Source organism: Hemicordylus capensis, chromosome 5 (genome assembly GCF_027244095.1).
Source record: "Hemicordylus capensis ecotype Gifberg chromosome 5, rHemCap1.1.pri, whole genome shotgun sequence".
Lineage (NCBI taxonomy): Eukaryota > Metazoa > Chordata > Lepidosauria > Squamata > Cordylidae > Hemicordylus > Hemicordylus capensis.
Window position 1 is genome coordinate 223206689 of NC_069661.1, and position 24470 is coordinate 223231158.

Below are 24470 nucleotides of genomic sequence, written 5' to 3' on the forward strand. Positions count from 1 at the left end.
TGGGACTACTGGAGGCGAAGGTGGCCATGCCTCAAGTGACTGGGTGGATGTAGTGGCAGCCCCGCTCCCAAATTGTCATCCTAAGCAACTGCCTAGGTGTATCTAATGGATGGACCAGCCTTGCACAGTAGTAACTCCTCATGTTCAAGGGACTTATTCCTAGGTAAGTGTGCAAGGGATTGCAGCCTACATTTTCTTATGTAATGGGAAAATGAAAATTGAGTCTGGATCAAAATTTGAAAGTAAGGGACACTTTTATACTCATGCCTAGCATAACCAAATACCTCCCACATTTTGTCAAGGGTATCCCACACATCATAGTGTATTGATACCTGAGGAGCAATGACAGAACTTCTTGAAACCCTGAGAGTATGCTTCCAAGATCATAACTTTGGAAAGGAAAGGAGAGATTCTTTGTTTTATTATTGGCTAGCGCAAGTATTTTAGTGTAGTGCCTGATTATTTTTAGCCTACTTTCCACTAGGCTTATGAGAACACTTGGCATTCTGTGTGCCCTCCCCCAGCAACTTCACAATGCCTGGACCAATATGAACTAAATAGGGTACAGTTGTAGGGACACCTCAATGGTGTTGTTTGTGATGATGTCATCCACCCCAATTCAAGATGATAGATATGTAAAACTCCTGAGGCACAAGTGGGCTAACTTGTGAACCGCCTAACCTATTTGAACCAAATTTGGAACAGCTGTAGGGGCACATGGAGAAACATCAATGGCATAGTTTCTGATGATTTTATCTACCCCAATCCAAGATGGTAGATGCATGAATGTTTGAGGTGCAAGTGGGCTAACTTGTGAACTGTCTAACCAATTTTAACAAAATGAGGTACAGTTTTAGTGAGTGACACACAGGGACACCTCAATGGCATAGTTTGTGATGATGTCATCCACCCTGATTCCGGCAGACGTGTAATCTTTTGCGGAACAATTGGGCTAACTTGTGAACTGCTTAACCCATTTGAACAAAATTTGCTACAGCTGTAGGGACACATAGGGATGCCCCAATGTCATAGTTTATGATGATGTCATTCACCCTGTTTCAAGATGGTGGATGCATGAATGTTTGAGACACAAGTGGGCTAACTTGTGGACTTTCTAACCTATTTGAACCAAATGAGGTACAGTTGTAGTGAGTCACACACAGGAACAGCTCAATGGCATAGTTTGTGATGCTGTCATAGACCCCATTTCAAGATAGCAGGTGTGTAAACTTTTGAGGTGCAATTGGGCTAACTTGTGAACTGCCTAACTGATTTGAACCAAATTTGCTACAGCTGTAGGGACACACATGGAGAAAACTTAATGCCATAGTTTGTGATGATGTCATCCACCCCGATCCAAGATGGCAGACGTGTGAACTTTTGAGGTGTAAGTGCACTCACTTGAGGAATATCTAATTTGGTACAGTTGTAGTGAGTGACACACAGGGATACCTCAATGGTGTAGTTTGTAATGATATCATCCACCCTGATCCAAGAAGGCAGACATGTGAACATTTGAGGTGCAAGAGATCTCACTTGTGGACCTCAATTTGAACCAGATTTAGTCCCACTGTAAAAATAGTGAAAGGAAAGTAGGCAGATTCATTCTTACTAGATTGATTGATTAAGTGCCGTCAGGTCGGTGTCAACTCTTCATGCCACATAGATAGATTCTCTCCAGGATTATCTGTCTTCAACTTGGCCTTTAAGGTCTCTCAGTGGTGTATTCATTGCTGTCATAATCAAGTCCATCCACTTTGCTGCTGATCGTCCTCTTCTTCTCTTTCCTTAATAACAAGTTTCATATTTTCTGTCATCATTGCTACGAACAGGGCAGCATGATAATCTGGTACCAAACCTGGGGCAGGTTAACATTAATAGATTCCACAGGAATCTGGAGCTAGTTCCTACTTTTTCCAGATAAAAGTGCTGTGGTGGGGAGGTGTGTAAAATTTAAAGTGGGAAATGGCCTTTTAAGATAAATTAATGTGCATTTGTCCTGCAAAGACAAACTTTGGAATATACTCCCTGCTGAAATAAGAGCATCTCTTCTCTGTTTGTTTTCAGGAAGACTCACCTATTCCCATAGGCTTTTAATTAGAATTAATTAAAATAATTTAAATAATTTGTTTTAATAATTGTTTTATGCTATTGTTTTTGTTGTGCCTCATGTATTTTAATCTGTGTTGACTTTTAAATATTATTTTCAATTTTGTACACTGCCTAGAGAGGTACATATCAGGTGATATAAAATATGATAGATAAATAAATAAGTAAATAGAGAAAGGAAGGAAGGAAGGAAGGAAGGAAGGAAGAGTGGCAAATTCTAATCTTGCAAATTAGCAGGTAGGAGGCAGCTTTGGAAAACCTCCTTTCAGTTCGTAAACAGAAGTGCAAGCCAGCATCATGGTGGAGAACTTTAATCAAAGCTCAGAATCTGAGTGAAGTACAGAGATTTCTCCACAGACAAAATAGTTTGCTATGATGGAAGTTGTCATTCCAAGAGCAAAGATTAATGGTTCCTGATGGGCTCCACAGAGACAAATGGACTGAAACCAACAAACTGTGCTGTTCCCTCTGATGCATCCATCATTTGCTGTACTTCCAGCTGCCAAGAGAATGAGAGAGATGCTACAGTCCACCCTCTTTCTTTCTTGCTACACATTATCATCCCTGCAGTGCTTTGTAGAAGAACAATGAAAAAAGCACTATTTATCTTCAAAAACTCCAAAGGAATTTTAATATATAGGTTTGCACTTTGTACCCTGAAGGCAGAACCGGACAACATGGGAGACACGTGATGGTGACATAAAATATATAATTCATAAAATACATCGCTCCCTTGTAAAGTTTTCCCCTCTTCATCCATAAAAATGAAGTTATCTCACCTTGTGACACAGAGACAGTATGTATTTCCCCATCTCATTCCAGCAGCAGTATGTGGAACAATGATGTGGAACAAAGGCTGGGAAAGGCATAGTATAGTGTTGTCATAACATGGGTTACATCACACTACACACCCAGAAACTTCAACTGATACAGAATGCAGCTGCAGGCTACTGACAGGTGCAAGTTGTCATGAACACATTTCAACTGTCCTGAGCCAATTGTATTGGTTGTCAGTGTGTTCGTTGGCTGAATTCAAGGTATTGGTTCTTACCATTATAGCCCTAAGTTCTCTGGACTCACGTTATCTCCAGGCCTGTTTCACCCATGTGTATCTGCCCAGACCCTGAATAAATAAACTGGATGTGGTAGAAGGAGAACCTGTCAGAAGAAGTAGCACCTGAGAGATTTTTTTATAGCATGCAGTCGCAACACTTGTTTCATAGAAGACAACTCTGAATTTAAGGCGACCCCCTTGAAAAATAGAGGATAAATACAGGTTATGACTGTCCTTACCCAAAAGGAAGAAGACTCTAAATTTAAGATAACCCTGTAATGCCATCACAAACTATGGCATTAAGGTTTCCCCATGTGCCCCTACAGCTATAACAAATTTGGCTCAAATCAAGTTGAAATCATCCACACCACAATATTACTCAAGATCTCAAAACTACAGGTTGCTTTGTATTGATCAATGCAAACTTTTTCTGAATTGCTTTGCTTTGTGGGGTAAAGAGGAATTGAGTGCTCCTGACAAACTGGTTGCAACATTGCAACAAAACTGGTTGCAACATTGCAACATGGGCAAATACACTGTTGTATTTTCAGACTCTTATCTCATAGATATGCAAGTTGGCGTAGCATAGTGGCTAAGCAAGTCAGCTACACATAGGGAACACACTCATTTGAATCTGACTTAGGCAAGCCACTCCCTTTCAACTACAGCTCCCCAGCTAGAATATGGGGACAATAATATTCAGCTTATAGGGGTGCAAAGATTACAGCAAAGAATGTACATGTAAAGTGTTTCAAACATTCAAACCAATACAAATGCTAAACACAAAACAATGAGGTCATTCACACAAGTGAAAACTGTGTTGTATGGGGTGTGTGCTCCCAATTTTTGGTTGTGTCAGTGCAAACCTGGGTAGCTTTTCCTCCTACCTCGCTTCCACGCAGTCACTTCTCCCTGCTCCTACCTAGTTATTTGCACCCACACATCCGAAAATTGGGAGCACACACACCTCCCAGTGCTGGGTAGGACACCATTTTTGCTTTCATGAATGACCTCAATAAGGCTATTAACATGACCGGGAGGCAGGGAGGGCAGGCAGGGAGGGAGGCTGCGCTGTACTTACCTTCCCTCCAATGATCTCCTTACCTGCCTGGCTGCATGGTTTGGTGGCACACACGAGGAGTGCTCCTGGGAGCCACATGGTTTGCCAGAGGCCAGGAAAATGCATCCTGGCCTCCAGGAATCCCATAATGCACAGTTCTTGGGGGATTTCCCCATCAGATGGGCCCTTAACCTTGGCTAGGAGCTGGGGCAAAAAGCAGGGTTAGGCTAGGTGGAAGTACTGGGATCAGGAGCAATTCCAGTGCTCCACACAAGCAGCCTAACCCAGGCTGGGTTAGGCTGCTGGTGAGAACAGCCTTAATATGTTCTTCTTCATATTACACTCCATGCACAATATAAATGCTCTTCTTCATGTAAACTGTCGTGAGCCATTTTTGGAAGGGTGGTTTTCCTTCTACCTCAATTTAGACCTGGGTAACAAAGTCAGGTTACCCAGGTCTGAATGAGGTGAGTGGAAGGGCTTCCTGTGCGCCCAGACAACCATGAAGACATGGGCTTTCTCTCTACAGCCCGACTTTTTTGGTTGTGAGAATGACCTCTATATCTAGCTAAAATGTTGGGAGAAATTTCTCTCTGGTTTCTAGTAAATGTTTGATAGTTAGAGTCTGAAACACAGCCTGCTTCTCTCTGGGTTTCTGCCATTGAAATACATCTATGTTCTGCTCTCTTTTTCACATTTAATAGGCTGCTTAAGGTTTGGAACTATCTGAATTAGATCATGAATCATTAAATGTGCATCTGTTTGGGTGGGATGCTTTCTTCTCAGTTGCTTTAAGAGATTGCTCAGCTAAGTTTGTGTGCAGATGGTTTTCTTTTCCTTGAGCAATCAAAGAAATTTTCCCCTTATGGTAGCTGTGGTATTGGTCTGATCCAGCATCATTGACTAAATAACTATGCAAAAGCAATGAAGCAATGAGGAAGGGTGGGTAGTCTTTATTCATTTTCCTAATATCTAATTGCCTCCAGTTCCTTCTGTCCATACTAGTAAACTGAGTAGTGAAGCTGACTTCTCACAATAAGCATTTACATAGAACATTTTATCACACAAAGCACCTGATAAGTTCATGACTGAGGTGAGATTTGAACCAGAGACTTCCTAATTCATAGCCAAATCTAGCTATTCTACTCTGCTATTCTACTCTTCGTGATACTTAAGATTCATTGGAAGATATTATAATAGCATGTCTGTTTCAGGATTTAACACAGGAAAACCTCCCCATATCCTGTAGTCATAGAAATGAATACCAAGAAGTGAAAAGGGATGGAAACAGCCTACTAGAGTAGTCATGGTGTATTGTTGGATTATATGTGTGATACATTGTGATCATGCCACTATTAAAATGAACTGAGGAAGAATGTTTGCATAGGAAGAAACTGAGGCTAATCCCATGATCCACAGAAAGCAAGCTAAGGGAGCTTAGCCCGCTTTCTAGGGATCGTGGGAACCACCGGGCTCGCAGGCGAGCCCAGTGCTCCCAAGGTGGCTAGCCCACCTAATTCCCCCTCCCCTTTAAATGAAGTTAATGGAGTGAACACTCCGTTAACCTCTTTTTCTTTTTGCTTGTGTGTCTCCGTGGCACATGGCAACACGTGAGTAGACCCCTGACCAGGAGGCTGCAAGCAGCCTCCCAGGCTCGGGGGTCTCTCCAGGATGCCCCATGCACTCGCGTGGGGCATTCTGGAACTTCCATGGGCCATGCAGCCCCTGATCCCCACAGCCCTCGCCGGCTCCGTGATGGAGCCGGCAGCCATGTGAGTGGCTGATCCGGCCACCCAGCTATGAGTGGCTGCTTGTCTGCAGGGAGAGCAGGCTAAACCCGCTCTCCCTGCAAGCCCAACAGAAGCTCTGTTCACGGATCGTGAGAAGAGCTTCACTATGTTCTTTATGTAGCTCTCAAGATGAGAGTGAATTGAAAGTCTCAGGTTAATTGATAACAACTTTTGATAGGCTTATCTCCTCCCAGTTTGCCTAACTGGGAAAAGAAATATCCAGGAGAGCAGCTTAGCACATTCGGTTATAAAGTGATATCTGATGTTATTTTGTAAATGTAAACATAATTAGCTACATTTTTTTTATTTGAAATCTTCCATGCCCTTTCATCACTCAAAGTTGGTCCAATTTTTTATAAATAATAATCCTTTGTCATATCTTCCCATTTTCTTAGTCCAAGATAACACCTTGCAATGAAGCACCTTTTTTCTAGAACACAGAAAAAAGATGTTTTTTCTGTATTTACTTCTGTGCTTCCATGGCTAGAATCAGATAATCAGAGACATGATAAATACAAATATCATTAGAGTTTGTTTAAATCCTCTTGATATTTTTTTTTCTAAATTTGAAGCAATATTTACAAAATGTATTTGCTTAAAAGAAAATTCTGATTGCCCGATAAATTTTCAGCACCTTAGACAGCAACTTCATTCTATCCAAGAGACGCTTCATATGCTTTATTGAGTTATGTAGTTAAACGTTATTCTGTCTTTAATTCTTTTGCAGTGTATCCTGTAAATAAGTAAATTTAATATCTTTCTGTCCTTTATTTTAATGGATATGCAGAATGAAAGATCAAAAACGATACAAAAACTTGAAAATTCTAGAATTTGAATGAATTCTAGAACTTCCAAGAGCATCTATTGGTTTTTTTTAAAAAAAATCTCCCTCCTCTTGAAGTATTTGGACTCAATACTGATTGCACATGTAAAGCACTAAAATGTCTCCTCTTGTGCCTCCTAAAGGAATTTCAGAGGGTTAGAGGGACCCTCCAGGGTACTGTGTATGGAGGCATAGGGGAGTGAAGCTGGAAGGAAATCTGTAAACCTACTGTGTATGTGTGGACAGAAATACTTTCCACTCATACATAGGGTTCTTGGGACCCAAGTCATTAAAACTGTTCACATAATCAAAAACTGGGTAGGACAGGTATCCTACCCAATTTTGGGAGCTGTGTATGCCTCTGATTTTTGATTGTGTATGAGCAAACAACTAGGTAGGAGGAGTGGGAGTAATTTACCTGCCTTGGTAAACATTGTTTATTTATTGTTAACCTTCTCTACTGCCTTCTATTAAAACAATCTCAAGGCGGTTCACACAAAAGTTAAAACAAGACTATTCAAAAATCACACAATTAAAATATCAGCTAGAATTGTGCTGGTCAACGACCATAATAAAGATTATTATTATTATTATCAGCTAGAATATAATACAGATCTGATTAAAAGATTTTTTTTTTTTAAGCACAATATAACCATACAAGAAGCAGCAGCAATGGGACAATCATATAAAGGCCTGAGCAAAAAGCCAAGATTTCACATGCTTTCTAAAAACTGTGATGGAGACTGAGGAGTGGATGGCCACCAGGAGAGCATTCCAGAGTCTGGGGGCAACAACTGAGAAGGCCCTGTCCAGCGTGCACAACAGCAGAGCCTCCCTCATTGTCAGCAGTTGGAGCAGAGGCCCCCCCCCACGTGGATGACCTTGTCAAGCGGGCTGCAACATTTGGGAGCAGGCAATCCCTCAGGTATCCAGGTAAAATGCTTGGTGTGAAAGCTGGTTGGAACGTGCTGCCCTGCCAGTTTCACACACACACACACACACACACACACACACACACACACACACACACTCTTCTTCCTCCTTGCTCACACAGAACTGGAAATCAGGAGTGTGCAGAGCTCTCCAATCTGGGTAGATCACTCATCCTACCTAGTTTTCAATGGTGTGAACTGCTTGGAATGCTGTGGTATTGATCACGGGGGAAACTAGTAACTGTTCCATTCCAATGACATGAAGAGCCCATCTCTCCATCCTCAGTGGCATTAAACCAGAGCTGCTTTGGAAATGGGCAAATTCTGTGTGAAGAACACATGGCAGGGCAGAAGGGAGCAGTGTGTAGCCAAGTGTTATGCCATATGCCATGGCTAGTATCATAAAGGCAAGGCTTTGAGTTTGATCCCCGCCTAATGCAATGCAGCTGACGGGATATGTGCTGTTAGAGTAACACTAGATTCAATTTATTCATAGCTTGCATGGATACAAGAGTGAATTCAGTCCTTTCTCTCTTAATCATAATCATTGTGAGGCATTTGAAATGCATCACATCCAGCATGACTCAGACTCAAGTTGAAGCAAGTCCAAGAGAGAAAGGGAGAGCCAGTTTTGTTGTAGCAAGCATCATCATCATCATCATCATCATCATCATCAATTAATTTATGTATGTATGTATATATTTATTCGATTTCTATACCACCCTTCCAAAATGGCTCAGGGTGGTTTACACAGAGAAATAACAAACAAATAAGATGGAACCCTGTCCACAAAGGGCTCACAATCTAAAACGAAGCATAAGATAGATACCAGCAACAGTCACTGGAGGTTGTTTGCTGGGGGTGGATAGGACCAGTTACTCTCCCCCTGCTAAATAAAGATAATCACCACATTAAAAGGTCCCTCTTTGCCAAGTTAGCAGGGGTGCCAAGCATGAATTGTCCCCTCTGCTGAGCAGGGTCTGCCCTGGTTTCCCCTTAGGGGATGGGGCTGCTCTGGGAAGAGCACCTGCATGCTTTCATGCAGAAGGTTCCAAGTTCCCTCCCTGGCATCTCCAAGTTAGGAGTCTTTCTCAGTGAGACTTCTGCCTGCAATCTTGGAGAAGCTGCTGCCAGTCTGTGTAGACAATGCTGAGCTAGATGGAACAATGGTCTGACTTGTTCTAAGAAATCTTATGCATTTTACCTAAACACGTAGACACAACAGTAAAGCAATGTTTTCCAAAAGAGTGTTCCTGCTTTGTTTGACTCTGTATGTATGTATGTATTTATTTATTTATTTAGCATATTTTTATACCACCCAAAATTTACATCTCTGGGAAGTTTACAACAAGATAAAAATAGAAACATAAAACATTAGTTAAAAACACAAACAAGAAATTTAAAACACAACAACTTAAAATTTTTAAAACAATATTCTAAAACATTAAAACAATTAAAACAATATTAATTAAAAGCCTGGGTGAACAGATACATCTTTAAAACTTTTATTTTAAAAGCTGTCATAGATGGTGAGGCTCTTATTTCACTAGGGAGCGCATTCCAAAGCCTTAGGACAGCAACGGAGAAGGCCCATCCCTAAGTAGCCGCCAAACGAGCCGGTGGCAAATGCAGACGGACCTCTCCTGATGATCCCAGTGGGCGGTGGGGAAGGGGACCATGATGAAGAAGACATTCTCTTAAGTACCCAGGGCCCAAGCTGCTTAGGGCTTTATAGTTTATAACCAACACCTTGTATTTTGCCCAGAAACATATTGGCAGTCAGTGTAGCTCCTTCAATATGGGAGTAATATAGTATCTGCTAGGTGACCAAGAGACCAACCTGGCTGCTGCATTCTGGACCAACTGTAGTTTCTGGTCTACATACAAAGGCAGCACCACATAGAGCACATTACAGTAATCCAGTCTGGAGGTTACCAGCAGATGTGCCACCGTTTTGAGGTCGTTCATCTCAAGAAACAGATGCAGCTGGCATATCAGCCAAAGCTGATAGAAGGCACCTCTGGCCACTGCCTCAACCTTAGACACCAGGGAGAGGCTTGGATCCAGAAGCACCCCTAGACTGCGTACCTGTTCCTTCTGGGGAAGTGTGACCCCATCCAGAACAGGCAGATCAAAATTGGCTCTTGAGTTCTGACTCCACACAATGAGTACCTCCGTATTATCTGGATTCAGTCTCATTTTGTTATCCCTCATCCAGCCCATCACTGACTCCAGGTAGGTATTTAGGGAGGTTATGCCCTCTCCTGATGATGCTGACATGGAGAAAAAGATATGGGTGTCATCAGCATACTGATAGCACCCTGCACCAAATCTCCTGATGATCTCTCCCAGCAGTTTCATGTAGATGTTAAACAACATCGGAGACAATACAGAGCCCCGAGAGACACCATACGAAAGCTCAGATTTTGAAGAACAGTCTCCAAGGGACATCATCTAGAACCTGCCCGAGAGGTAGGACTGGAACCACTGCAACAGTGCCTCCCACTCCCAACCCCCTCAGATGCTCCAGAAGGATACTATGGTCAATAGTATCGAAAGCCATCAAGAGGTCCAAAAGGACCAACAGAGTCACACTTCCCCTATCAATTCCCAATTGGAGATCATCCATCAGGCCGACCAAGGCAGTCCCCACCCCATAGCTAGCCCGAAAACCAGTTTGAAATGGGTCAAGTTAATCAGTTTCCTCCAAGACTATCTGGAGCTAGGAGACCACCACCCCCTCAGTTTCCTTGCTCAGCCATGGAAGGTTGGAGAGAAGCCTGTAGTTACTCAGCTCTGAGGAATCCAAGGTAGACTTCTTCAGAAGCGGTCTAATAATTTCCTCTTTAAGACACGGAGGCATCCTACGTTGCCTCAGAGACATAGGCTAAATGACCATGTAGGTTAAATGACCATGGCCATAAACAGTGATTGAATTTCTGACTATAAATTGTTGGTTTGGTCCTATAAATTCTGCTCTGACAAGAGTTCCATTATGGAATGACATGCCTGTGAAAAGGATTTCATGGACTGTAAGCTTGTACACAGTCCAAAAAGTCAGATATGACCCAACCGAACCCGACAGTGTCAGCGTTAGGCGGAGAGCCATGTCTGGAGGGAGTGGTGGAAAGTGTCTGACAATTCCCGACACAGAGCTGTCAAACTCAACTTGCCATTTCAGATCCAACCAATACAACATACAACCCTGATAGATTCACCCCAAAGGTTCCCTCATTCAGTGGGTGGAAGCCTTGTTAACACACACACAGCCTCAGACCACCCCAGATCAGAACTATGTTGTGAATTATTCTAGCCAGAGAATGGCAACTCAGATACTATTTGTGGCTTTGGAAATTTTGTGATTATGGTTTTCAAAAGGTGGCTCCTTCCCCAAAGTATGTTATTACTGGGCATATCAAATATGCATATCAAGTTCAGCATCAATGGCATCTTACTAACTAAATTCCTATGCAATAAAAACATCAAATCAGAATTGGCTCAAATACAAAACATACTCTCTTCTGTTCTTTTGGATCTGGTTCATTCCCCATTGTATTTCTTTAGAAACATCCCAAATGAGAAACAGCAAATTCTGGAATGCAGTCAGGAAGCAATGTGTATGGAGATGAATGAGCTGGTGTGTGGCTGATTATCTGTCTGTCTTATTAAGAGATAATGAGATGTTTTCCTAAAGCCTCTGTGGGCTAGATTGGTTATGGTCTGCATCAGATCGCCTTTGGGAAACTTAGAAACCATCAACATTCAAATATACAATGGTTGGAAATTGACCAGACTCTTCTCTATATTGCAGCAGCTGCTTTGAGCCCAGAGATTCATATCTGGTGATAAGCAGCTATCTTTAGGGAGAGATCAGTAGGGGAAAGGATCCAGTAATAGGGGCAGGTCAATGGAATCACTTGATACTTAATCTTTGCCATAAGGCCAAGCAGCAATCAGCTCTGAATTCCCAATTTTCCTGAAGATGTGGCATTCTTGAGCTTTAAACAAGTACAAACATCCATAGGTACACCTAGGTGATTCTGGAGCCTGGACCTAAAGGCCTTTGAAACCCACCCTCCCCTGCAAACTAGCATCATCATGCTCGGCCAGGCAACCACACCACCTGGGACAGACTAAAGAGGATTTGGGGTGCCTCAGGAGCTGTGGGGGCATACATGCTAGCAAAATAATGCTCAGGATCATCCAACGTAGATTAGAGCCCTATGTGGAAGGGGAAATGCCAGATGTTAAAGCTGGTTTCAGAAAAGGCAGAGGAACAAGAGACATCATTGCTGATGCACGCTGGATAATTGAGAAAGCCAAAGAATACAAAAAAGAAGTCAATATGTGCTTTATTGACTACAGAAAAGGCTTCGGTTGTGTTGACCATGTCAAGTTGTGGAATATCCTTAGGAAAATGGGCATCCCAGAACACCTTATTGTTCTCATGAAAAACCTATACACAGGACAGGAAGCCACAGTCCAGATGGAACATGGTGAAACAGACTGGTTCCAGATCGGCAAAGGAGTAAGACAAGGCTGTCTACTTTCTCCTTCTTTATTCAACTTATATGGCTGTACATATACTGAGAGAAGTTGGATTGGAAGAAGATGAGCTTGGTTTTAAAGTTGGAGGAAGAAACTTTAATAACCTGCACTACGCTGATGACACCACTCTGATAGCTGAGAATGCAGATGATCTGCAAGTTCTAGTAATGAAAGTCAAGGAGCACACTGAAAAAATGGGACTACAACTAAATATAAAAAAGACTAAACTAATGACAACGGGTACAGCAACTAACCTCAGAATTGACAATGAAGATACTGAAGTGGTGGTTAGCTTCTGCCTTTTAGGATTGACTGTCAACAGTAAAGGATCTAGCAGTCAAGAAATACACCGCAGACTAGCACTTGGTAGGGTTGCAATGAAGGCCTTGGAAAGGATATTTAGATGCCATGACATGTCTACACCTACAAAGATTAGAATCGTTCAGACAATGGTTTTTCCCATGACACCCTATGGATGTGAAAGCTAGACTTTGAAGAAACAAGATAGAAAAAGTATTGATGCTTTTGAACTTTGGTGCTGGAGAAGACTTTTGAGGATACCATGGACAGCCAGGAAAACAAACATATGGATCATAGAACAAATCAAACCAGAATTTTCACTTGAGGCACAAATGACCAGGCTCTAACTATCATACTTCGGACACATTATGTGAAGATCCAGCTCCCTTGAGAAGACCATAATGCTTGGGGAAGTTGAAGGAAAGAGAAGAAGAGGACGACCAGCAGCAAGGTGGATGGACTCGATTATGGCAGCAATGAATGCACCACTGAGAGACCTTAAAGGCCAAGTTGAAGACAGATCATCCTGGAGAGAATCTATCTATGTGGTCGCTAAGAGTCAACACCGACTTGATGGCACTTAATCAATCAATCATCAATCAATCAGGGGCTGTAGAGGCCCTGGACTTTGGCCCCAAAGTCCAGGGATAAGAACACCTCTGCAAACATCTGAGGAGGCTGGGGAACTCTGTAGGCCACTGTGCCCTCTTTTGAAAACGATATTTTTGATAATTATAGAAGTGCTGCAACATATTGGAAACAGACGTTACATGCAGAAACTAGAGATGGGGTTGAACCGGTGAAACAAATCATCCATCATTTTGAGGGGGCGAAGTGCTGTTCAAAGGGAATAGAAACTCAAATTTAGAGTTATCCATTCAAGCTTCTTTGGTTTAAACTGTAGATCTGGACCCCAATCTCTCTCTTCTTCATAGTCTTCCACATTGAGATGATTCTGATCTCAGGCACTTGATGTGTAATGTCAGAGTGCAAGCACAGAAACAAAAATATTATTTCACTGGTTTCTATGCATTCCTATATTTAGATGATTTCTTTCATCTGATAGAGAGATGGCTGCTTCAAAGACATCTGTTTGCCTGGGGGATATCCCTATTCCAAGCCCTACTTTCTTGCTACCTTCAGTCTGCTCTGGTGCCGCAGTGAACAACTGATGATCAGAGAGCACTCTTTGTGATCCTGGCTGTTGTGTACTTCTTATATTTCAAGCAGCAGGTGTGGAGGAGGTCTTTTCAAGGTAAAAAGAGGAGAAAGCTTGACTCTGCCTGTAGGTTTGCCCACACATTTTTCTGGAACATGAAAAATGCACTGCTGTGCCCAGTGCTGGGTCTGCAAGCATCCTGCTAAAACGCTGAATACTCATCGCCAGTTCTGAGTCAGATGTACTTTGCACAAGATGGAAGCAACATGACAGTTCAATTCACATGTCTGACTTGAAGCTGTTTACCTTAAGAACACAAGTACAGGCCTGCTGGATCAGGACCAATGTCAGCATCCTGTTTCACACAGCAGCCCACCAGATGCTCCTGGGAAGCCCACAGGGAAGAGCTGAGGGCATGCCCTCTCTCTTGCTGTTACTCCCCTCAATTAGAGGCATCTTGCATCTTAGGCTGGAGGTGGCCCTCAAAACTGATAGAACTGCCCTCCATGAATTTATCTAAACCCCTCTTAAAGCCATCCAGGTTGTTGGCTGTCACCATATTTTGTGGCAGAGAATTCCATAGGTTGGTTATGCATTGTGTGAAAATGTACTTCTTTTTGTCGGTCCTAAATTTCTTGGCAATCACCTTCATTGAACAATCTGGTGTTATGTTTTAAGACAAAGGAGTTCTCCCATGTCTTTGTTAGTGAAACTACTCTGGGGTGATTGGCGAACACCCGAAAATCTATCTTTTGGGCCCACATGAGGAATTTAGCTCAGAAAGGAACAGTTCCACGTTAGTTTTAATTTGCACAAATTTGTGGAAAGGACTGGACTGATTTAAGTTTCAAAATAAAAAGAAGCTATTTCATCATCAATTTTTAAAAAGAAGATATTTATTGTAGGGAGGGGTACAGAGGGGAGAAATGTGTGGTTAGAGCAATATTACTATCAAAAATACATTTAACTGCAATGAGGGGTTTTAGTGTAGAGTCCTAATTATATAAGTTCCTAGATGGGCAAGAGAAAGACGCTTTTAGAGAAGGAGTGGGGTTGGCTCTAAGAAAGGGGAATAGAGATAGATTTGGGGCCCAAGGAGGGGTGAAGACTCATATCACCTGATCTGGATGAAGGGCTCCAGGGATCACCGATGAACTTTGTTCCTCAGGAACATGTTGGGCCATGGCGAATGCAAGAAGGTTGGAGGGGTTAGTCATTGGAGGTGATTCCAAGAGGGTGCTTCCTCCTTGGACCCAGCTTCCTGTGTTAGCGAGGAAGACTGGGCAGATCAGGCTGGGCAAGAAAGCCGATCTGGAGAGTGGCACGAAATACTGAACGCAGCCTTGCATAATGGCCTGTGGACACTAAGCTGCCCGAAAAGCTGTTGTTAACCCCAAGAGAACTGGTGCGTAGCGAGCACAAAGATCACAAGGAACATGCGATGGAGTCCCAAGTGAAGCGTACAAGGGAGCACACGAATCCCAGGGAGCACACTGGATCATGGAATTGGGACTCCTTATACCGAAGATCATATCCTGGGGGCAAATTCCAATTGACCGTTGCTGTCTGACAGGTGTGTAGGGAGGGGCCGGCAAGGATCCCGTTGTTGCTGATCTTTCTTCCTGAGTGTAACAATGTGGGAATTGCCAAGGTATGCCACGGTTTTTGTCATAAAGAGTGCATAGACGTGAGAAGGGGCATCTGCATGGATGAAAAAGTCCATTAATCTAATCAGTATTTTAAATTGGTGCTTCTCTTAGGTTTGTATTTTAAATTGGTGCTTCTCTTAGGCTTGCTCAACCTCCTTTGTGAGAGGGGAGATTTACTTCCATAAGCCTTATCTATGTTCTTCTTGTTGAGCTAATTAGCACATTAGCTGGCTGCTATGTTTTTTGCAAAAGGCAAAAAGTCAAGGGAGTTCACCCCGAGTGCAGAGTGGCCTTGGCAGAGAGTTAACCTGCTTTAGTTAACTTCTGGGGTTTACTTAGGCTGTTGGGGAGGGCGTGCATCTGCTCCCCTTTACAATTTGCTCGTTAGGAGCCAAATCTAGGGGTGACTAGTCCACTGTCACTAAGTGACCTGTCCCCATGTGTATAAACAGAGAGTTCATGATCCTGTGAGGCTCCTGAGCATGTACAGAGTGAAACCTCTAATTCTCAAACACTCAAACACAAATGAGGGGGCTCCTGGGAGCCAATAGAAAAGCCTTTGCTAGCAACATCTTACAAAAAATTGTAATATGGGAGCTTTATCCAGAAAACCTGAATACTTGCCAACAAGTAACATATTTGTTATGGATTTACAAACTCAGACTTAAAACATCAGCAAAGAAGAAAAGGGCTGGTTAAATGTGAATAACTATAGAGAAATCCCATTCTTCTCATGTCTGAGGAATTCTTCCGCTCATGTTTAGAGGAGGAGAGCTGGTCTTGTGGGAGTGAGCATGCTTGCTAAGCAGCTTCTGTTTTGCTTTGGTTTTCATTGGATGGGAGACTACATGCAAGCACTATAAGATATTCCCCTTCTTAAGGTCCAAGTTGGGACATATGGGGCAAGGCATTCTCTTAGGTAACCTGGTCCCAAGCCATTTATCATATTCCTATGATGAATAAAATGACCTGTGAGATGTATGACATTTATAAATAATTTACAGTGATCTCAGTAAGTTGTTGTTTAGAACATAACACTTCTTTTCTTAAAAAGTTCCCAAAGCTATTTACATAACAAAAGGAATAAGATGGTTCCCTGTTCAAAAGGATTTCACAGTGCAAAAAGAAACACCAGCAACAGCTGCTGGCAGGGACACTCTACGGGGTTTTATTTTATTTTATTTTATTTTATTTTATTTTATTTTATTTATCATATTTTTACACCACCCAAAACTTACCTCTCTGGGCGGTTTACAACAAGATTAAACAGGGACAATTGCTATTCTCCTGTTGAATTGTCAGAATATATATTTATTCAGTCATCCAAACCCAAAATGATAGAACGGATATACAGACAAGACCCTGTGCAAGATACAGCTGGCACTGGTTCATCCTTTGGCCTGAAGAGTGGCATCCAAAATATGTTTTGAATAACTGCACACAGGTTAGTAGAATTCCTTTCTGCTATTCGTGGATTTCCTTTCCGGCATTTCCCTTCCCCCCATGTCATCAGCATATCCTCTCTTATTGCTGATGCAAGTTAACTGACAAGTGAAATGGCAGATACACATCAGCTAGCACACACAGGGTGAGCGAGGAAAACCAGCCCTCGTGCCATCTGCTCTTCCACATAAACAAGTGGAAGGGTGGAAAAATCTCAGCTCAGAGACATGCCAAAGAGGAAAGTGGTAGGGAAGAGAGAAGCTCCAGCATAAATGGTGGCAGAGAATGAATTACTCTCTTGCCTGGAAGTGAGCAGACACAGCTGAAAGCATTTGGGCTGTTCCTAAAAGTGACAGCAGTGGTGGCCTGGGGAGTTAAAGAACACCTGTGCAGCTCTGAATCAAGATCCAGGTTTAGGAGGAGGAGAAAGTAGTCTGGGGTGTGGGGGAAAGCAGATACAGTGGGACCAGGCATTAGAACTTTGTCCATTAACAATCAGTGTTGGAGGAGATCTGGTGTTGTGTTAGCAAGCATGACTTGTCCCCTTTGATAAGCAGGGTCTGCCCTGGTTCCATATGAATGGGAGACTACATGTAAGCACTGTAAGATATTCCCCTCAGGGGATGGGGCCACTCTGGGAAGAGCACCTGCATGCTTGAATGCAGAAGGTTCCACGTTCCCTCCCTGGCATCTCCAAGACAGGGCTGAGAAAGACTCCTGCCTGCAACCTTGGAGAAGCCTCTGCCCGTATGTGTAGACAATACTGAGCTAGATGGACCAATGGTCTGACTCGGTATATGGCAGCTTCCTATGTTCCTAATGTTTATTTTTATGAAAAGAACAACATGAGAAGAACCTTTATCATCTATTCTAGTTGTTTCCATTACAAGGAGAAAGAGTAGAACACTCCTCTTCAGAAGAGAAAGTGGTGTGTACAGATCTTCACTCACTTACTTCGGTCTTCTGTAGCTGCCATCCCACCTCTTCTTTAGGATTCAGCTCATGTTAAAATATTGCCTGTGTTGGGAGGTTAGGTTGAGAGCGTGACTGACTCAAGGTCACTCAGTGAGCTTTGTGACTGAGTGGGGGTTTGAACCTGCTTCTCACCAGTCCTACTCCAATTCATTCGTTCATTCATTCATTTGTTCATTCATTCATTCATTCATTCATTCGATTTCTATACCACCCTTCCAAAAATGGCTCAGGGCAGTTTACACAGAGAAATACATACATACATACATACATACATACATACATACATACATACATACGTAAATAAATAAATAAATAAATAAATAAATAAGATGGATCCCTATCCCCAAAGGGCTCACAATCTAAAATGAAACATAAGATAGACACCAGCGGCAGTCACTGGAGGTCCTGTGTTGGGGATGGATAGGGCCAGTTACTCTCCCCCTGCTAAATAAAGAGAAGCACCATGTTAAAAAAGTGCCTCTTTGCCAAGTTAGCAGGGACTACCAAGTTAGCAGGGACTGCTGATTGGTGTGCAACTTTTAAAAGGGTACCCAGGAAGACTGTGGCCCAATTGAAACATTACCTCTGTAGCTGCTAAAACACCCTGCTTCTCTATGGTCAGGCTTCCGCATTGTATCATTAACATATAAAAGCACTGATGGCATGGGTTGTGCAGTTACGTCCCATGCATAGGCAACAGTCCAGAGGCAGGAATCCTACTGTCCCTGGAACAGTAGGATTCCCATTCACATGAAGATTGAGCCTTATGCATGTCCAATTGTTTGTGTGCTGTCTCTGTTCCAACCTTCATCTGATCACATGGACATTGGGAGTGAGAGTTTCTACAGGTTCCATGAATGTGTGATGAATGTAGTGTGTGTGCCTATTAGGAACATAGGAAGCTGCCATATACTGAGTCAGACCATTGGTCTATCTAACTTAGCATTGTCTTCACAGACTGGCAGTGGCTTCTCCACTTCCAGCCTCAAAGGCAGGATGCCTCTGAGTACCAGTTGCAGGGGAGTAACAGCAGGCATACCCTCAACTCCTGCCTGTTGCTTCCAGTGGCATCTGGTGGGCCACTGTGTGAAAAAGGATGCTGGACTAGATGGGCCTGATCCAGCAGGGCTGCTCTTATGTTCAAGGTTGCAGGCAGGAATCTCTATCAGCCCTATCTTGGAGAAGCCAGGGAGGGAACTTGAAACCTTCTGCTCTTCCCAGAGCAACTCCATCCCCTGAGGGGAATATCTTACAATGCTCACACTTCTGATCTCCCATTCATATACAACCAGGGCAGACCCTGCTTAGCTAAGGAGACAAGTCATGCTTGCTACAACAAGACCAGCTTTTAGCTTGCTTCCTTTAGCCTTCTGTAGTTGCCTTGCAGGCACCCTTGGTGTTGCCTTGCAGGCACCCTTCTCTTTCTATGGAATGAATAATGTAAATTAGGCAGGGAGGGGAAGGAGCTTGTTCACAGATGATTCTGTCTTGATACAAAGAGGCTGGATATACTTATTTCCTTGGGGGTCTGTATTTGGCTCATACAATGAATGTACTAGATATGTTTGGGCTCAATGGAGCGATGGATAAGGATGCAGTGGGTGAATTTACCCACTGGTCTGGGCTAAGAGCGAGTGTTCTGGACTATTTGTATCACAAAATGTGCTTAAGTCTCTAATTCAATTTAGCATCGAGGGATGAATGGATAGTGACCATCTCCCGCTGCCCCTTATCTTAGAGATACTGGGGGACGGGGTTCACCTTGAGGAGGTTCTCCAGTCTGACCATTGTGAAGATTCCTGGTTAATAAGGGCCAAATGGTCTCCCTGGATAGAAAAGCAAATCAAGGATATTTGGGCTACGGATGACTCCTTACATCTCCATACACTTATTTTGGCAGAGCCCCCAAATGTGGGCAGCCTTACCCACTATCAAACCCTTGTCCAGAAGATTCAGCATTGTTTGGCCAAGCCACTAAAATGGACTCAAATAGAGGATGCAAATCCCATAGCTGGTTTGATCAGGATTGTATTCTAGCCCAAAAAGATCTGGTTACAAAATTTAAACTCTACAGGGCCAATGCAGATGCAGTGACAGCCCAATAAAGTTTAGATTGGAAGAAGCAGTATAAAGCATTGATAAGGGAAGAAAAGAGAATTGCAACAAGGGAGGCCTGGGAACAGTTGTATGCTGCCTCCAGAATGAAAGATTTGAGACCATTCTGGAGGATTGTGTCGGCCAGTCCCGAAGGGAGCTCCCTTAAGTTGGGATGTCATATTTTGGCAGGCACTTGGGTGACAAACTTTAAGACTCTATATCTGACGAACTGTATTAGGGGTACACTCCTACCACGTCATTTGGATGCGCTTCCCACTTGGCCTCTGGTCACCTCTCAAGAAATTGCTAGTTTAGTGGCCCAACTAAAACCAGGCAAGGCACCTGGAGTGGACCTGATCCTTGTGGAGTTATTAAAAGCAGATCTTGATTGGTGGGCCCCAGTTTTGGCATATCTCTTCTCCTATATTGATCAGGTAGGTTGTATACCAGAAGAATGGGACGCAGCTGTTATTGTCCCTATTCATAAGAATGGTCAGCTCTCCAATCCATCTAATTATCACTCAATAAGCTTGTTGAGCATAGTTAGCAAAGTGTATGCTAGACATCTTTGTAACAAGCTTATTGATTGGGCAGAGCAAGATAACATCCTTAGAGACAAACAGGCTGACTTTCGAGTTGGCCGATGTACATTGGATCAGGCCCTGGTTCTAAGACACTTAGCAGAAAAGTATACCAACAATTCCACCTCCTTATATGTGGCGTTTATTGATTTCAAAGCCGCATTTGATTATATCCCTAGATCTCGACTCTGGAGCAAATTGGCCAGTGCCTTCATAGACCCACAATTACTCTTCCTCATCTGTATGCTATACGAAAACACCTTATTGAGAGTAAAGTGTAATAATAAAGGCCACTTGTCTGAACCTGTTGCTAGGCAGAAAGGGGTTAAGCAAGGATGTATTCTAGCTCTCTTTCTTTTCAATTTTTACATTAATTTCTTAATCCCCCTCTTAGACAACGCTGACATCCATCAGCCTAAGCTAGCTAGTAGACCCATCTCAATTTTACTTTATGCCAATGATGCAGCCATACTATCAAGAACACTAGTTAGTATGAGGAAGGTGCTACGAAAATTCACTCAGTTCTGTGAAGATGAGTCGCTAGTTATAAATACACAAAAGACCAAGGTCATGGTATTTGCCAAGAAGAGACCAAAAGAATATTAATGGCAAATTAATGGGTGCAGGGTTGAGCAGGTTAAGACCTATAAGTACCTGGGTCTAGTTTTTCACGCAAAAGGTGTGAGGGGCCCACAATGTGAATACAGGGCAGCAAGTGCGCAGAGGAGTGCATCTGCTGTACTCAAATTCTTTCACACTAATAGAGGACATTACATTCCTGTGGCAATTGGGGTATATCAGGCTAAAATACTGGCACAAATGTTGTATGGGGTCCAGATTTGTCCCAGCTGTAATTTTAAGCTCTTAGAAGTGGTTGGATCTGGATTTCTTCATGCCATTTTTCAAGTCCCTTGATGCGTATCAAATGCGATCTTGCATTTGAGAGGAGAGCTGGTCTTGTGGTAGCAAGCATGACTTGTCTCCTTAGCTAAGCAGGGTCCACCCTGGTTGCATATGAATGGGAGACTTGATGTGTGACCACTGCAAGATATTCCCTTTGGGATGAAGCCACTCTGGGAAAAGCAGAAGGCTTCAAGTTCCCTCCCTGGCTTCTCCAAGATAGGGCTGAGAGAGAGAGACTCCTGCCTGCAACCTTGGAGAAGCCGCTGCCAGTCTGTGAAGACAATACTGAGCTAGATAGACCAATGGTCTGACTCAGTATATGGCAGCTTCCTGTGTCCCTATGGCTGAGAGAGATTCCTGCCTGCAACCTTGGAGAAGCTGCTGCCAGTCTGTGAAGACAATACTGAGCTAGATAGACCAATGGTCTGACTCAGTATATGGCAGCTTCCTATGTTCCTATGTTCCTATGTAGAAACAGGGTTGACCAGAGTTGAAGCACAGGTGTGGCTTCGTACATGTAACTACTGTCTTAAATTATATGCCTGCCCCCAGGGCCTTGCCCCCTTGGTTCTGAAAGATGAGTTTCACTCATCCTGGTGCAAGAGCCTCTATGACAATTTGGGCAGATACGACTTCTCGCTTCAAGGGCTTTGGGTCATGATGCTGCTGAAGAAATTATTAAACAACATGTGGCAGATATGGAAAAGCAATTGGATTTACATCTGGTTATCACCAGTAGTACTTTAGGTGGTTTTTTCAAACTATCCCCGGCCAGCTGCATACCTCACCCACTTGACCACCTTAAATCAGAGGAGAGCATTTTCACTGGTGCGGTTTAATGCCTTGCCTTCTGCCATTTTGGATGGCAGATTTAAGGGGATACCACTAAGGAACCGGTTATGTCCATGTGGTTCAGGTGACACTGAGTTTGTTGTACATGTACTTTTACACTGTACCTATTATAGGGGCATTCGTACTATCTGGATTGAACCATTTTTTAAAAATAGGCCTGGTCAATCAGAAGAGTATTACATCTCCTGTCATTTGGCAGATCAACATGCAGTTGTCACAGCGGGGAGAGCAAGATTCTGTGCAGCAGCCTGTAAGCGGAGACGGGAACAAGTGAGTAGTTGTAACTGAGATTTTTTTAATTACCTGAAGTTTCGTCATCTAGTTCTACTGTTTTGATTTTGTTTTGTTTTATGCTGATTTATATTTTGGTGTCTATGTTGACAGGTCATTGACCGTAATAAATTATTACTTACTTACTTGTTTCCTTGATCTTTTCTAATTCCATGATAACCAGTTTCTTTGCCTGGTGCAGGCAGGTACTTCAGTAGACACGATGGCACTAGAATGCCAATCAATTGCATGGTCTAGGCACCTAAAGAAACAATGGGCATGATCCAACCAAAACTAAGCAGTTTAATCTCCATTTATCTCAATAGGAGAATCATACTGTACATGTGCTTAAATCTCTCTTATTTGAAACAATGGAATATAAACATGTGTTTGTTTAAAACATTTATACCCTGCTCATCCAGCACACTACTGATTGATTGGTACACTCTTGATTGATTGATTGATTGATTGATTGATTGACTGGTACACTACTGCTTGGGGAGACTCACAACATTAATAAAATAGATAGAATATAAAGTTTTAAAAAAATTAAACAAGTTAAAAGACCAAGCTAAAACCACATTTAAGATTGCAAATTTCAGAGTTTCAAATTAAAATTTATTAGTAAAAAGATTTTTTTTAAAGAACTAAAAAGCTAAAAAGCTTTTAAAAAGAATCAACTGTAGCTGGATCATATTGTACCTTCATACATTTTTGCAAAATTCCTTAATAGATTTCCTCCATCAGCCAAGATAAATGATATTCTTATCTTCCTGTCATTCTCGGGTACCAGAGTAATTTTTCACTGACTTTTTTTTATTATTTCTTTGACTCATGAGAACAGAAAATACTGGCACAGAGAGGTGTGAAGAGCCCTTCTTTAATGAATTCCCCAATGGATTTTTAAAAGATCCTTCCCCAGCTCCTAAGGGTTTTACCTAAGGGTAATAAAGTTATATTTACCATTGCCTCAAGGGATGATTACAGACCTGAGACCTACATGTAAGTTAAAAAATATATCCGAGCTGATCCAAATCTCCTAGGAGCAATTTGGGCAAAATTTGGCAGTTCTGAAGAGGTTCCATAGGGGAGGAATGAAACGGGGTGATTTCAAGGGGGAGAAATTCGCCCTGTAACATTTGGGAGGAGGGTAAGCTACTTCCCAGTAACAATTGGATGTGGGGGGAGTAGCTTACCATTGTTTGGGAATAATTACAGACATTGGGCCATTTTGGATGGTAACACCCACTAGACCATGCAAAAGCCACGGGGGGGGGGAGCTGTGGTGCAGCAAGGGCAGAGAGGGGTCACGTTCAATGGCTGAACATGTGGCCCTCAACCCTTGCGGTGGGCCCTCCTTTGGCAGAGCCTTGACACCACTCCTACTGCCTATTGCCACTGTTGCCTGCCACTGCAGTTCTCGCTACTGACTCTCCATCCACCCCACCACTGTTATTGTTCCTGGCCCCTACCTGCTTGCCCACTGCTTGCCTGCTGCTCACCGCTACAGCTCCTGGCCACTGCCTACAACCTGCCATCCAGCTCCTGACCAGCCTGGCACTATCGGTCCTGGCTGAACGGAGGGCATGCATGTGCACTGATGCAACAAAGGACACATGCACACTCTCCATTCCCAACCCCTTCCTGTCAGAAGGAGGCCAGGAACCCAATGGCAAATGGTGGGCAGGGGCAGGAACAATAGTAGCAGCCGGGGGAATAGGAGTGATAGTGGTGGTGGTAGCCAGGGGTCAGGAGCTATAGCGGCCAGTGGGAGCAGGAGTGATAACGATAGCTGTGGTGGGCAGGTACCACAGCAGGAGCATCCAGGCACTGGGGCAGCAAGAGTGGTGGAGGAGGGGGGAGGGCAGGCTTTGCAATGACCCACGTTCCAAGGACACCTTGTAATGTTGCTAGCCCTGCCCCGG

General features: G+C 43.1%; 1 long non-coding RNA gene across 2 annotated transcripts in view; it reads right to left on the reverse strand.

Moving 5' to 3' along the window:
• Positions 1-2404: 2404 nt before the first annotated feature.
• The window catches only part of LOC128327961 (uncharacterized), a 61740-nt gene continuing 39674 nt past the window's right edge, over positions 2405-24470 (reverse strand). Inside the window, exons 3-4 of one of the 2 annotated variants that reach the window (XR_008308922.1) lie at positions 22693-22807; positions 2405-2608 (exon numbers count right to left, since the gene is read on the reverse strand). This is a non-coding gene — a long non-coding RNA (uncharacterized LOC128327961). Of the gene's footprint in view, positions 2609-22413; positions 22524-22692; positions 22808-24470 lie in introns of those variants that run through there. The other variant, XR_008308923.1, reaches the window with a different exon arrangement.